Here is a 16,648-nt window from a genome sequence, read left to right as displayed (position 1 = left end):
GGAGGTGCTGGGTGCCGGAAGCGGCCGGAGTCCGGCAACGGGAGGGAGCGGTGAGTGAGCGGATCCGGCTCCGGCTCCGGGACAGGGACAGGGACCAGGTGAGGGAGCGGCGAGTGAGAGGCCCCGGCACCGGAGGGGGCGGGTTAGTGTGTGACTGGGCATACTGGGAGGGTGAGCCGGACCGGTGGATCGGTGTGACGGCTGTGTAAGGACTGGCATAACGGGAGTGCGGGGAGTGACGGACCGGGGAAGGGGTGACGGAAGATGTTTGTACCCGGGGAGAAGGGAGAAGGGGATGACCGGTGTGTGTGTTCGGATCCCGGACCGATCTCCAGTTGACATCACTATCCTTTCAGCCGCCGGTGTCGGGCCCAGGAGCCCCACTCCCTTCTTCCCTTGCTTCACTCCGAGAATCGCGCTCACTCCCTCCACTCCAGGGTCCCGGGATCAGTTTTTTGGTCTTACGGATGTTGCGACACCACTCAACCAGATGATCTATCTCACTCCATACGCCTCCTTGACACCATCTGAAATTCTGCCAAGAGTCGCTGTGTCATTTGCAAATTTATAGATGCCATCTGAGTGATGCCTAGCCACAGAACCATGCGTGTAGAGAGAGTAGAGCAAGGTGGTGGGTGGGGTTATTTCTGATCTGCACAGATTGTGATCTTCTGGTTAGGAAGTGGAGGATCCAGCTGCAGAAAGAGGTACTGAGGCCCGGGTTTTGGAGCTTTATGATCAGACCTGTAGGAATGAGCGTGCTCGCTCACTCGCCTGGTGCCCACTGAGCTGTGGTCAATGAACAGCACCCCAGTTAGCATTGTCCAGGTGATCCAAGGCTCCGTGAAGAGCCAGTGAGATTGCATCTCCTGTACACCTATTGTGGCGATAGGCAAATCATAGTGGATCCATGTCCTTGTTGGGCAGGAGTTGATTCTAACCACAACCAACCTCTCAGAGAACTTAATCAGCACAGACGTGAGTTGTTGTTTTGTATGGCTGATTGAAGTGTGGCCTGGCTGGGGCATTCGCAAGTCTGTCCGTTTGGGAGCCGGGGATGGGGATGGTCAACCATCTTGTCCACTGCCATTCCAACATGGGTGGCCCTGAATTGACATTGCTTGATTGGGGCCTTGAAGCATGTGCGGATGATGTGAGTGCTACTGGATGATAGTTGTTGAGACAGCTCACCCTGCTGGTATATTTGTCTTCTTGGGCCTGAAGCTGCTGTGTGAAAGGACTGTCCTCCTGATATGTGAAAACATCTTCACCATTTGTGAATCAGACCATGAACATCGAGTGCCCTGGTTAGGCATGTCAAGCAACACCTGACCATGGTGGTGTCACAGTTTAGAGTGCTGAAAGGTAATTAGAGGATCGTGGAATATGAGTTAGTGGGACTGGGGAGAGAGATTCGGAATAATGTGAACAGTTTTAGGCCCCATATTTACATAAGAATGAATGTGCTGACATTGGCAAGTGTTTGGAGGTGTTCCTGAGAATGATCCCAGGAATGAAAGGGTTTATGTATGAGGAGCATAGGATGACTGGACGCAAACTCACTGCAGTTTAGAAGAATGAAGGAGAGGGGATCTCATTGAAACCTATATAATATTGAAAGGCCTAGATAGCGTGGATGTGGCAAGGATGGTTCTATAGTTGGGGAGTTTAGGACCAGAGGGCACAGCCTCAGAATAGAAGGACAACCCTTTAGAACAGAGGTTAAGAATTTCTTTAGCCAGAGGGTGGTGAATCTGTGGAATTCATTGCCCCAGATGGCTGTGGATGTCAAGTCACTGGGTATATTTAAAAGTTCTTGATTTGTCAGGGCATCAAAGGTTATGGGGAGAGGGCAGGATAATGGAGTTGATAGGGTTAATAAATCAGCCATGATGGAGTAGCGGAATGGACTTGATGGGCAGAATGGCCTAATTTTGCTCCTGTGTCTTACGAAGATAAGTGATTGAATGCAGGATCATATCCAAGGGACCTAAAGTCAACCAATGGTTATTCTGAGGACCTTGCAAGCCCTCTTAAGTAGCGCCCTGTTTATATACCCACAGCCACTCAAGCTGCAGTATGTGCAATTTGTTAAGGCTGTTTTGATATTTCTCAAAACTTTCCCCATGAGAAGGACAATGGGCAACAGGACCATGTGAATATAGCTTTCCTTCCAGGTCACACACTGTCCTTGGACATTCACACACTTTACTATCATACCGTATGATCTTTGGTAAAGCCATGTGTGTAATACAATGTCGGCCCTATAACTTATCACCTTGATCATTCAGATTATAAGTTTGCAAGTATTATTTTACTGTATTCATTGTACTCAGTGAATTGTTTTATGTTAACAGCTATGTTTTAGCATACAGTCATCTGTTTTCTTGGTATGTTAGTAACCTAGTAGAAAGTAAGTGGATTACTCTTATAGTTCTAAGAAAGGAAATAAAATATCATGGGGCAACTTCCTTGATTACATAATTAGTCTTGTTTCTGATCGTAATGTTAACAATGATTTTCTGTGTTCTTAATTTGTACTACATAAAATGCCTTTAGATATGGGATTTGGGATTTAGGGGATCTCACTGAGATTATACAGTCGTCATATTTGATTTGCTTTTATACCCTAAAGTGGCCACTTTATTAGGTACACTTTCTTAATGCAAATATCTAACCAGCTAATCACATGGCAGCAACTCAATGCATAAAAGCATGCAGACATGGTCAAGAGATTCAATTGTTGTTCAGACCAAACATCAAAATGGGGAAGAAATGTGATCTAAGTTACTTTGACCATGGGATGATTGTTGGTATCAGACAAGGTGGTTTGAATATCTCAGAAACTGCTGTTCTCCTGGGATTTTCATACACAACAGTCTCTAGCGTTTACAGAAAACGGTGCGAGAAACAAAAACTATCCAGTAGGTGACAGTTCTGTAGGCAAAAGTACCTTGTTAATGAGAGAGGTCAGAGGAGAATGGCCAGACTGGTTCAATGAATCTCAGGTTTGTATATGGTGACATGTATGTACTTTGATAATAGTGCGACATTCGGGTCGACAGCCTGCCCTGGCATTTCTAATGACCAGCACTGTTTACTGTTCTTGTGTTAAAATGCTTTTGTGGGATTATGGTGGGAAGTTCCGGTTCATTTATTGTTACATTTTCACTTGGGTTACGTAGTTATTTGCTTGTGTATTAGTGGGTCACCCTGTCTGTAACCGGGGCGTGTGATGGTCACCTTCCCCGTCTGTGGGAGACTGGTTGGGTTCACTCTCTGGGTCATGGTGCCTGGTCTGTTTGTGTCTATCACAATAAAACTGTTGTTGAGTTAAACAGCTTCCTCATCTGTCATTATGGACCAAATGCTCGCCACAATACATTTATTTTGAATTTACAGGAAGATAACAGTAACTCAAATAACAACAGTTACAACGGTTGTGTGCAGAAGAACATCTCTGAATGCACAATATATTGACCACAAAGTGTGACAGAAAACCATGAACGTACACTCAGTGGCACAGGTACCTCATGTAATATAACTAGCAAGGGAAGTAACAGAATATCACCAGGCAGTTCCTCGATTGTGTGGCCATTTGTACCTCACACTCTCGTGGTATACAACAATTTGAGTTCAAGGCAGCAAAAAAAACCACAATAATATAAAGAACACATTAGTTATTTTAAAAACACACAATAAATATAAATACATAGGATAGCTTATTTCCATTGATTGTGTGTCCATGAAGTGATGCTAGGCACAGGAGTGTCTGTAAATAAGGTGACTGATAGGAAATGATAAAGAGGTGGTGGTGGGTTGTGTTGGTGGGTGGAGGTGTTGATCAGGCTTGCTGCTTATGGAAAGAAGCTGTCTTGGAGTCTGGTGATCCTGGTGTGGATGCTACCTAGCCTCTTCCCCGATGGGAGTGGAATAAGCAGTTTATGAGCGGGGTGGACACAAAGGAGGTTGATCGGCAGTGTTAAACCACTTTGAATTATATCAACATTTAAATGCAAGTTTAACTACAAGTTATCAAAGACTAACATGCAGGGGTAGCAAGCAAAAGGATATTATTGGTAAGTACAGAAGTAAAGCGATCTTATTGCTAGTGTATAAGGTAGTAGTGAGATGACACCTAGAATTTTGGGTTCAATTTTGTTCTCCATATCTAAAATGGCGTGCGTTTCTTGTACACAGTGAGGCAGAATCATATTTGTTATCAGTGACATATCAAAAAATTTGTTTTGTGCAGCAGTACAGTTCAAGACATTAAAAAACTTACAATAAAAATAATAAAATTACTGCAAAACAGGAATAGTGAGATAGTGTTCATGATGATTCACTAAATTGTTTCTATGGGCTGTGGTTTTGTCTGAGTAGACTGCAGTTATGTTCGTTAAAGTTAAGAAATATGAGAGAGCTCATCAAAATTTGGAAGGTTTTCCAAGAGTGACAGGCCGGCTGCAGGAAGATGTTTCCCCTGCCGGGGGCAAAGGCTCAGAACAAAGGATAAGCTGTTTCAGAGCAAGAAGAGAGCTCTTTTATCCCGGACAGTGATTCTGTACTCCAGAAGGTGTTCTGGGTACTTAGTAACACACACAAAATGCTGGAGGAACTCAACAGGCCAGGCAGCATCTATGGAAAAGAGTACAGTACAGTCAATGTTTCAGGTCGAGACCCTTCATCATCTGTGTGTGGTGTTTGGATTTCCAGCTTCTGCAGCTTTTCTCTTGTTCGTGGTTGGATACAGTCATCATTCTCATTGAAAACAGGGGTGTGGCAGGTTTCTGAACATGAAAGGACTTGTGATATGGTATGGTACTGAACGAGCAGATCGACAAGGTTCAGGGCCGGCTGGCTTCTGCCCGCTGATTGTTCTGACGTGCCCTTGCCCATTTTTAATTGAGGTCAGTGTAGTCTGAATTTCTGCAGTCACAATGTGAAACACTTGGTATTTTCTACTGTGAAACTGATGTAGCCATTGAAATATTTTGTACTTTCCCTACACTCAGATTTAGATTTATTTATCACATGTATATCAAAACATCGAGTGAAAAGCACCGCTTGTGTTAACAAGTCCACAGCTCTACAAGAGTAAAGGGAAGAATGTGAATTATTGAAAACTTTATTTATTAACCAGACTGCTTAACATCTGGTTGCATGAATTTTTAATGGTAAAATTACTGGCTGACCTACAATCTAATTTTATGCATGTGGGCTGTAATTCATTCAGGCAAATAATAGTTTTATTTATAGCATTTTAGCTACCAGCTTGATCATCAATGTACATTTCAGTCTCTTTCTCTGTGAAGTGCTGAAATAGCATTTCCTTTTTATGATTTGTAAGAAGTACAAGAAAGGAAATATTTTAGGGGGTCATGAGAGACTGTTCAGAGGATGGTGCATGTGTGGAACAAGCTGTCAGCGGGAGTGGTGTAGGTGGGTACAATTTCAACATTTAAGAGAAATTTGGAGAAATAAGTGGATGGAAGGGGTGTGGAGATCAATAGTCCAGGAGCAGGTCGACCAAGCTTAATCCTCATTCAACCATGCATGAATGCCCATGAATGCAGCCAAATGAAACAGTGTTCCTCTGGAGCAGAGTGCAAAACATAGTACCTACAGTCACACAAAAAATGTATATAGCCCAAAGCCCTGAGTGTACAGTCAACCACGATACAGCTTGTCTTTCACCGAGGGACAGCAGCAACTTCAGCTCGGACGTGGCGCCACGCCGCCTCTGGTGGATTGCACTAACTCCGCCTCTCACCTGTGTGGCTACACTGCAGCTTGACGCCTTGTCCTCTCTATGATGAAGGCCATGCGATTCTCCCTCTGATAGTGTATCAGATGCAGCATTCCACATTAACCATGTTCAACAGGGTCTTGCAATCACAAGAAAAACTACTGAGACAATCACACGCTGTTGGACTGCACATTGCCTTCGTGCACAGATTCCTCTGATGCTGAAAGCAGTATGATCTGCACCGTACAGCTCTTTCAGTTTCGCCAACAAGCAACTCACTGGTTGGGTAGACCTGCAGCACTTTTAAGTTCTTAATGTCCAACAAGGTCTTGGGATCATAAAAAATTAAGTTTTAAAAAAAGACAGTAACACCTTTGGTTGGCTCCGTAGAAGCCACTTCGACTGAGTGTGTCGCCATCTTACGGGAAGTCAATGGGACAAGGCAGAATAATAGGTATGCATGGACTAGATGGCAGAAGGACCTGTTTCTGTACTGTACTTCTCTATGATTCCAACAAGAATTCAGCTAAATGGTCTTTGAATGCAGGACCATGCTCCTCCCCACATTACTTACATATATAACACTCGGTCTCAGCCCTCATATTTTATTGTTTTACAACATTGAATTACAGTGGATTTAATTTGGTGCTTTTGACACTGATCAGCAGAAAAGGACTCTTTTGCGTCAAGGTGAAAACAGATCTCTACAAAGTGATCTAAATTAATAACAAATATAAAACACAAAATGTTTGATTGCACAAGTATTCACCCCCTTCGAGTCAGTATTTAGTAGACCCAGCTTTGACAGCAATTACAGCCTTGAGTCTGTGTGGCTAGGTCTCTATCAGCTTTGCAAATCTGGACACTGCAATTCTTCCCCATTCTTCTTTACAAAACTGTTCAAGCTCTGTCAGATTGCATGGGGATCGTGAATGAACAGCCCTTTTCAAATCTAGCCACAAATTTTCATTTAGATTGAGTTCTGGACTCTGACTTGGCCACTCCAGGACATTAACTTTGTTGTTTTTAAGCTATTCCTTTGTAGCTTTGGCTTTATACTTGAGGTTGTTGTCTTGCTGGAAAGCAAATCTTCTCCCAAGTCACAGTTCTCTTGCAGATAGCATCAGGTTTTCCTCCAGAATTTTCCTGTACCCATCCCTTATTTATTTATTATTATTTTTATGATTTTTTTCTTTCCCTTTTTTTCCTCTCTTTCTTTTTTCTCCCTCTGTCCCTCTCACTATAACTCCTTGCCCATCCCCTGGGCTTCTCCCCCCCCTTCCCCTTTCTTTCTCCCTAGGCCTCCCATCCCATGATCCTCTCCCTTCTCCAGCCTCGTATCCCTTTTGCCAGTCAACTTTCCAGCTCTTAACTCCATCCCCCTCCCCCTCCTGTCTTCTCCTATCATTTCAGATCTCCCCCTTCCCCTCCCACTTTCAAATCTCTTACTATCTCTTCTTTCAGTTAGTCCTGAGGAAGGGTCTTGGCCCGAAACGTTGACTGTACCTCTTCCTATAGATGCTGCCTGGCCTGCTGCGTTCACCAGCATTTTTTATGTGTGTTGCTAATATGACACCATGCCTAGTTTGGTGCCCTAATTTGCTTCACAATCCACAAACTTTAAACATTCTATTTTGTCACACCCTGAACAAACCTACTATCATTTTTCACGACTTGAGCATTATACACCTTGTATTTGCTTTGATAATTCTTACATTTCTAACAGCAAATATGTGAGAACACCAAGGCTTTCGGAACGAGTTCACCATGGGCTTCTCCATTTGACGTACACCTGTACTTCACTATTGTTAAAGATGATCTTGCAGCCAGGAAGATGATAAGAGAGAAGAGTGATAAATGTTACCCTTGCTCTGCTAATGAATACAGAAGGTGTTTTGTCTGTCAATATTAAATCATATAGCAAGAAGCATTTATAGTTTTAATCTGTCCAGGAGCAAGGCAGCCTAGATAGCAGCGTTCTCAGTTTGATGATTGCTGTCTGAGTTACTCTTCAGAAACTGTCAGGCCTGAGAGCCTTGTTGTTACTTTTACTGGTGTCCAGTGTTACTCCAATTCCATATCTTAGATTGAGCACCATTGACATCCCCTCCTGCCCTGCTATCTCACAGCTTTAATGTCATAGAAAAGTTCAAAGTGCAAAGTAAATTTTATTATCAAAGTACATATATGTCAGCCCTGAGTTTCATTTGTCTGTGGGTATACTCAGCAAATCTATAGAATAGTAACTATAACAGGATCCATGAAGGTTCAACCAGAGTGCGGAAGGCAACAAATTCTGCAAGTGCAAATATAAGTAAATAGCAATAAATAATGAGAACATGAGATAGAGTCCTTAAAAGTGAGATCAATGGTTGTGGGAACATTTCAATAACGGGGCAAGTGGGTGTACTTGTACTTTTTATTCAAGAACCTGATGGTTGAGGGGTAGTAACTGTTCTTGAATCTGATGTTGTGAGTCCTGAGGCTCTTGTACCTTCTTGGCGATGCCAGCAGTGAGAAAAGTGCATAACCTGGGTGGTGGAGATCCCTGATGATGGATGCTGCTTTCCTATGACAGTGTTTCATGTAGATGTGCTGAATGGTTGGGAGGGCTTTACCTATGACATACTGGGCTGAATCCACCACCTTTTGCAGGATTTTCCATTCAAAGGCATTAGTGTTTCCATGCCAGGTCAGGATGCAGCCAGTCAATATACTCTTCACTACACATCTATAGAAGTTTGTTAAAGTTTCAGATGTTGTGCTGAATCTCTGCAGACTCATAAGGAAGCAGAGAAGCTGCCGTGCTTTCTTTGTGATTACAGTTACATGCTGGGTCCAGGACAAGTCCTCTGAGATAGTAACACCCAGGAATTTAACGTTGCTAACCCTTCCACCTCTGATCCTCCAGAGACCTCTGGTTTCCCTCTCCTGAAATCTGTAATCAGCTCCTTGGTCTTGCTGGTGTTGAGTGAGAGGTTGTTGTTATGCCAAATTTTCATTCTCCTTCCTGTATGCTGATTCATCGCCAACTTTGATACGGCCCACAACAACGGTGTTGTCAGCAAGCTTGAATGTGGTATTGGAGTATTCAAATATTAGTACAAGTGCTGAGTAATGGATGTAATTAAGTAACTGATTTACAAATAGTTAATGAAGCAAAGAAATTGTTGCAGCTGTTGGCTTCTTAAAAAATTATTAAGAGCAAAATTGAAAAGAAGTGTCAAAATTTCCAAAGTAAGCTTCACAGACAGCTCTATATTTGATGTGGTCTTTATATTTGAGGATTGTGAAATTAATTCACAGGAAATACTTTCTGTGTAACCTTGTCCAAACTCCTGTCAGGCTGACTCTTGGCCTCAGTTCAAAGAAAAGCTGCAGCTTCTCATCAGCTTCGAAATGGTGGAGGGTCAAAAGCATGAGATCTAACTCCCATCTGGAGCTGTACCTGACCTGCTGCGTCTTCTCTCTTTTGTTACTATCTCAGATTTCCCGAACCCTTGGTATTTTAGTTATTAAGAGTCAGAGAAGACTACAATACAGAAACAGGCATTTTGGCCCATCTAGTCGATGCAGATCTGTTAGTCTTCCTAGTCCCATTGACCTGCACTGGGACCATAGCCCTTCATACCCCTCTCATCCATGCACCTATCCAAACTTCACAAGTTGCAATTGAACCCACATCTCCACTTCTTCTGGCAGCTCATTCCACACCCACACCACCTTCTGAGTGAAGAATTTCCCCTTCACGCTCTCCTTAAATATTTCACCTTTTGCCCTTAACCAATTACCCTTAGTTATACTCTCAATGGAAAAAAGCCTGCTTGGCTTTATGCTATCTATACACCTCAAACCCCATTTGGTTTTGCTGAAATTCTAGTGTGTGGGTTGTTTACCAACTGAGCTAGTTCAATACAATAACCTTGAGAGATCACCAACATCAAAACTACAGCTATAATATAAAGAAACTTTTAAAAAATTGTTAAAGTAATGACCTCAATTGGAGCCATGCAGCATTGAAACAGGCTCGAGGACAGCTTCTACCCCATGGTTTTATAAATGGTTCCCTAGTGTGATAAAATGGACTCTTAACATCACAATCTACCTTATTATGATTTTGCACGTTATTGTCTGTGTAACTGTGTCACTTTATTCTGCATTCTTTTGTTGTTTTACCTTGTACGACCTCAATACACTGTTTAATCTGTCCTTTATGAACTGTATGCAAGACAAGCTTTTCACTGTATTCCACTACCTGTGACAATAATAAACCAATTTCAGCACCGTCAGCCCAACCAGTCCTGGCCAACCATGATGCCCCAGTTGCCAGCATTTATCCCAGAACCTAAACCTGTCCGACCCATGTACGTAGCCAGCTGTTTAATTTAAAGTTGTTATTGAACCTGCCTCATCCACTTCCTGTGGCAGCTCGCTCCACATAGACAGCTACCTCCCTTTCTGGGAAAAAAAAGTTGCCCCTCAAGTCCCTCTTAAATCTTTCCCCTCTCACCTTAAACCTGTGCCCTCGAGTTCTTGATCCCACAACCCCAGGAACAACGGCTAAAGCACACTCATCTTATTGATGGTCATCATGTTTTTATACACCTTTATAGAAACTCTGTCCCCCAGTTTGGGAAGCTGAGGGGGGTGATAGATAGGATGCATAGAGGGGTAGTTACTCTCAAGGTGCAGGACACTGGAAACTGAGTGAGAATCAGGAAGGGGAATGCAGAGGACCCCTGTGCTGTTCACATCCAACAACAGGTATATCACTTTGGATACTTCTGGGGGGCGGGGGTTAGGAAAGGCGACCTAGCAGAATAAAGTCACAGCGGTAAGGTCTCTGGCACTGTGCCTCAGAGGGGCAGGGAGCAGATGAGGCTTGCCGTGGAGTTAGAGGATTTGTTAGGTAGGGGTACAGAAAGGAGGTCCTATGGACAAGAACAAGATTCTTGGATGGTGTGTTATCTCCCAGATGCCAGGGTTTGGGACATCTCTAATCAAGTCCTCAGCATTTTTAAGTGCGAGGGTGAACAGCCAAAGGTCATGGTCTATGTAGGTACCAATGACATGGATTGGACAAGTGATGAGGTTCTGCAAAGTGAGTTCATGGAGTTAAGTGCTAAGTTAAAGGGCAGGACCTCCAGGGTTATGACCTCAGGATTGCTGTCCATGCCTGGGGCTAGTGAGGCCAGAAATAAGAAGATTATACAGTTTAATATGTGGCTAAGGAGCTGGGGTAGGGGAGAAGGCATCAAATTTTTGGATCATTGGGGTCTCTTCCAGAGAAGGTGGGACGTGTACAGAAGAGGGGGTTTGCACCTGTAAGGGGAGCTAATATCCTAGTGGGAAAGTTTGTTAGTGCTGCACAGGTGGGTTTAAACTAGAGTTGCAGGGGGATGGGCACCAGAGTGCCAAAACAGTTAGTGGAGAAGTTGTGGAGACAGATGCTATTAAGACATTAGACAAAGTCAGAAATCAAAATGTTTGGCATGGTGCAACTAGTGTCCTGAGCTATGTATATTTCAATGCAAGAAGTATTGTAGGAAAGACAGATGAACTCAGGGCACGGATCAACACAGGGAATTATGATATTGTAGCCATCAGTGAGAGGGCAGGACTGGCAGCTGGATATTCTGGAGTTCCGTTGTTTTAGGTGCGACAGAGTGGGAGGGATTAAGACAGAAGGGCATTGTTACTAAGCAGGGAAAATGTCAAGACAGTGCTCAGTCAGGACAGACTGGAGAACTCGTCTAGTGAGGCTTAATGGTTGGAAGTGAGGAATGAGAAAGGTATGACCACATTAATGGGGATATATTATAGACCACCCAACAGTCCATGGGATTTACAGGAACAAATTTGTAGAGAGATCGCAGACTTAGAAGAAACACAAGGTTGTTATGATAGGTGATTTTAACTTTCCCATATTGACTGGGACTCCCATACTGTAAAAGGACTAGATGGGATTTTTTCAGGAATATTTTCTTAATCGGTACATAGAAGTCCCAACGAGAGAGTATGCAATACTGGATCTGTTTTTAGGGAATGAGACAGAGCAGGTGACAGAAGTTTGTGTTAGGGAACACTTTGCATCTAGTGATCACAATGCCATTAGGTTCAAAGTAAGCATGCAAAAAGATAATTCTGGTCTGAGGGTTTAGATTCTAAATCGATGTACGGCCAATTTTGATAGTATCAGAAAGGATCTGACAAGTGTGGATTGGGACAGGCTATTTTCTGGCAAAGGTGTACTTGGTAAGTGAGAGGCCTTCAAAACTGAAATTTTGCGAGTGCAAAGCTTGTATGTGTCTGTCAGAATAACAGGTTTAAGGAGCCTTAGTTTTCAAGAGATATTGAGGCCCTGGAAAAGAAAACATAGAGGCATAGCCTTAACAAAAAAGGTAAACGAGAATCCTAAGGAATTCTGCAAGTAGGTTAACAGCAATATTGCAAGGGACAAAATTAGTCCTCAGGAAGATCAAAATGGTAATCTATGTGTGGAGCCAAAAGAGATGAAGGAGATCTGACATGGAACTTTTGTATCCATATTTACTCAGGAGATAGCCAAAGAGTCTATGGAAGTGAGACAAAGCAGCGTCGAGGTTATGGACCCTATACAGATTACAGAGTTGTTTGCTCTCTTGAGGCAAATTGGAGTGGATAAATCCCTAGGGACTGACAAGGTGTTCCCTCAGACTTTACGGGAGGCAAGTGCAGAAATTGCACAGGCCCTAGCAAAGATATTTAAATCATCCTTGGCGACAATGAGGTGCTGGAGGATAACTAAAGTTGTTCCGCTGTTTCAGAAAGGCTGTAAAGCAGGAAATTATAGGCCAGTGAGCCTGACAGCAGTAGTGGGAAAGTTATTGAAAGGTATTCTATGGGACTGGATGTAAGAGTTAGACATGGACTGATTAAGGATAGTCAGCATGGCTTTATACATGATTGTTCATGTTTAACCAACCTTATAGTTTTTCTGGGAAAGCTGATGAAAACAAAGCAGTGGATGTTGTCTGCATGGACAAGGTCCCACATGGGGGGTTGGTCAACAAGGTTTAGTCCCTTGACATTAAAGATGAAGTAGTAATCGGATTAGATATTGGCATTGCGGGAGAAGCCAGAGAGTGGTAGTGGATGGTTGCCTCTCTGACTGGAGGCCTGTGACTAGTGGTGTGCTGCAGGGATCGGTGCTGGGTCCATTGTTGTTTGCCATCTATATCAATGATCTGGATGATAATGTGTTTAACTGGATCAGCAAATTTGCAGATGACACCAAGATTGGGAGTGTAGTGGACAGCAAGGAAGACTATAAGAGCTTGCAGTGGGATCTGAACCAGCTGGAAAACTAAGAGAAGGAATTTATTAAAGACAAATGCAAGGTGTTGCACTTCAGTCAGATCTACCAGAGTAGGTCTTACAGTGAAAGCCAGGGCACTGAGAAGTGCGATAGAACAAAGTGATCTGGCAGTACAGTCCACAATTCATTGAAAGTGGCAGCGAGATCAGTAGGGTCATAAAGAAAGCTCTTGGCTCATTGGCCTTCATAAATCAAAGTATTGTGTACTACAGATGGGATGTTATGTTGTTTGAGATGTTGGTGCAGCCTAATTTGGAGTATTGTGTGCAGTTTTGATCTCCTGCCTACAGGAAAGATGTCAATAAGGTTGAAAGAACATCAAGAAAACTTGCATGGAAATGCTGGATCTGGAGGACCTGAATTATATGGAAAGATTGAATAAATTAGGACTATATTCCTTAGAATGTAGCAGATTGAGAGGAGATTTGATAGAGGTATACAAAATTAGAAGGGGTATAGATGGGGTAAATGCAAGCATGGTTTTTCCACTGATGTTGGGAGGGACTACAACTAGAGGTCATGGTTATGGTTGAAAGGTGAAAATTTTGAGGGGACCTTGAGGGGAAACTTTTTCAGTCGAAGGGTCATGAGAGTGTGGAACGAGCTGCCAGTGCAAGTGGTACATTTCACCATTTAAGGGAAGTTTGGATAGGAACAAGGATGGTAAGGGCCTGTAAGGCTATGGTTAAGTTGTTCGGCATGGACAAGATGGGCCAGAAGGTCTGTTTCTGTGTTATACACTTCCGTGAGTCTATGACTCCTACATGCTAAGGAATAAATTCTTAGTCTGTCCAACTTATCCCCCTGAAAATTCAGTCCCTGAACTCAAAGTAAGTTTATTATTGAAATATGTATATGTCACTTTATACTACCTTGAGATTCATTTCCTTGCGGACATTTATTAGAAGTTAAAGAAATACAATAGAACTTATGAAAAGCTATACATAAAAAGTGACAAACAACCATTGTACAAATGACAAATAGCACAAATAAAAATAAATAAATAATACCTGTGCTTGGGTAGCGTTCTTGTAAATCTTGTCTGCACACCTTGCATGTGAAAAGAACATCCTTTCTATAGCAAGGCAATCAAAAGTGACCACAACAGAAGTGTGACCTCATGGAGTCCAGTACAACCTCCCCATCATCTCAATCATTTTCCTTGCTTTAATGGCCGTGCTCAGCATTTGGCAGAATCGGTGGGCAGAATGAGACACTGACTCCTGTACATGATTAAATGATATGCCACAAGTGCAAACAATTACAGATTATCTACAAAAAATCATGAAGAAATTTGACATTTAATGCTAATAATTTCACGATGTTCTGCATCTGAACAATTATGCTTCTATGTAGGTCAGTTGGCAGGAGCCTATTCTGGCAGTGTGATTTGACTGCCTTTTATAGTAACTTCAACACAGTGGGTGCCTCACATAATCTCAATATAACCTGCTGTAGGCATCTTGTTATCTTCTTGGCAGGCTGAACTATTTATATTTGAAGACTACGTTTTAGTTCATCACTCCATCTGTTTATCCTTTAGTAATGAAGCCAGGTTTTTCAGATATCAAAAAAGGATATGAATCACAACAGGAATGACGATAATATGTCCTTGAACTCAAATTATAACCATATAACAATTACAGCATGGAAACAGGCCATCTCGGCCCTTCTAGTCCGTGCCGAACTCTTACTCTCACCTAGTCCCACAGATCTGCACTCAGCCCATAACCCCCTATTCCTTTCCTGTCCATATAGCTGTCCAATTTAACTTTAAACGACTACAACAAACCTGCCTCAACCACTTCTACTGGAAGCTCGTTCCACACAGCTACCACTCTCTGAGTAAAGAAGTTCCCCCTCATGTTACCCCTAAACCTTTGCCCTTTAACTCTCGACTCATGTCCTCTTGTTTGAATCTCCCCCATTCTCAATGGAAAAAGCCTATCCACGTCAACTCTATCAATCCCTTTCATACTTTTGAACACCTCTATCAAGTTCCCCCTCAACCTTCTACGCTCCAAAGAATAAAGTCCTAACTTGTTCAACCTTTCTCTGTAACTTAGGAGATGAAACCCAGGCAACATTTTAGTAAACCTCCTCTGTACTCTCTCAATTTTATTGACATCTTTCCTATAATTCGGTGACCAGGACTGTACACAATACTCCAAATTTGGCCTTACTAATGCCTTATACAATTTCAACATTACATCCCAACTCCTATACTCAGTGCTCTGATTTATAAAGGCCAGCATACCAAAAGCTTTCTTCCCCACCCTATCCACATGAGATTCCACCTTCAGGGAACTATGCACCATTATTCCTAGATCCCTCTGTTCTACTGCATTCTTCAATGCCCTGCCATTTACCATGTATATCCTATTTTGATTAGTCCTACCAAAATGTAGCACCTCACATTTTTCAGCATTAAACTCCATCTGCCATCTTTCAGCCCACTCTTCTAACTGGCCTAAATCTCTCTGCAAGCTTTGAAAACCTAGTTCATTATCCACAACGCCACCTATCTTAGTATCATCTGCATACTTACTAATCCAATTTACCACCCCATCATCCAGATAATTAATATATATGACAAACAACATTGGACCCAGTACAGATCCCTGAGGCACACCGCTACACACCGTCCTCCTATCTGACACACAGTTATCCACCACTACTCTCCGGTGTCTCCCATCTAGCCACTGCTGAATCCATTTAACTACTTCAATATTAATGCCTAACGATTGAATCTTCCTTACTAACCTTCCGTGTGGAGCCTTGTCAAAGGCCTTGCTGAAGTCCATATAGACAACATCCACCGCTTTACCCTCGTCAACTTTCTTAGTAACCTCATCAAAAAATTCAGTAAGATTTGTTAAACATGACCTTCCACACACAAATCCATGTTGACTGTTCCTAATCAGACCCTGTCTATCCAGATAATTATATATACCATCTCTAAGAATACTTTCCATCAATTTACCCACCACTGACGTCAAATTCACAGGCCGATAATTGCTAGGTTTACTCTTAGAACCCTGTATAAACAATGGAACCACATGAGCAATACGCCAATCTTCTGGCACCATCCCCGTATCTAATGACATTTGAAATATTTCTGTCAGAGCCCCTGCTATTTCCACACTAACTTCCCTCAAGGTCCTAGAGAATATCTTGTCCGGACCTGGAGCACATAGCCGTCCAATCTGATTCTCTAAGGGACCAATTTTATCCCTCACTATCCTTTTGCTATTAACAATACTGTGGAAACCCTTTGGATTTATTTTCACCTTACTTGCCAAAGCAGCCATGTATCTTCTTTTAGCTTTTCTAATTTCTTTCTTAAGATTCTTTTTACATTCTTTATATTCCTCGAGCACCTCATTAACTCCAAGCTGCCTATATTTATTGAAGAAGATCCCTCTCTTTTTCCGAACCAAGTTTCCAATATCCCTTGAAAACCATGGCTCTCTCAAACTTTTAACCTTTCCTTTCAACCTAACAGAAACGTAAAGATCCTGTACCCTCAAAATTTCTCCTTT

The 16,648-nt window shown here is 42.5% G+C and overlaps 1 protein-coding gene across 4 annotated transcripts in view; it reads left to right on the top strand.

The window, feature by feature from the left end:
* LOC140212379 (alpha-1,6-mannosylglycoprotein 6-beta-N-acetylglucosaminyltransferase A-like) overlaps positions 1 to 16,648 on the top strand; it is a 157,319-nt gene continuing 140,671 nt past the window's right edge. For 3 of the 4 annotated variants that reach the window (XM_072283106.1, XM_072283103.1, XM_072283108.1), the window contains exon 1: positions 6 to 98. The gene's annotated coding sequence lies outside the window, so the exon portion shown is untranslated. Of the gene's footprint in view, positions 99 to 16,648 lie in introns of all 4 variants that reach the window. The other variant, XM_072283104.1, reaches the window with a different exon arrangement.

This window comes from Mobula birostris, chromosome 19 (genome assembly GCF_030028105.1).
Source record: "Mobula birostris isolate sMobBir1 chromosome 19, sMobBir1.hap1, whole genome shotgun sequence".
Lineage (NCBI taxonomy): Eukaryota > Metazoa > Chordata > Chondrichthyes > Myliobatiformes > Myliobatidae > Mobula > Mobula birostris.
The sequence above is the reverse complement of the archived record's forward strand: the minus strand, read 5'-3'. Positions and strand labels throughout refer to the sequence as shown.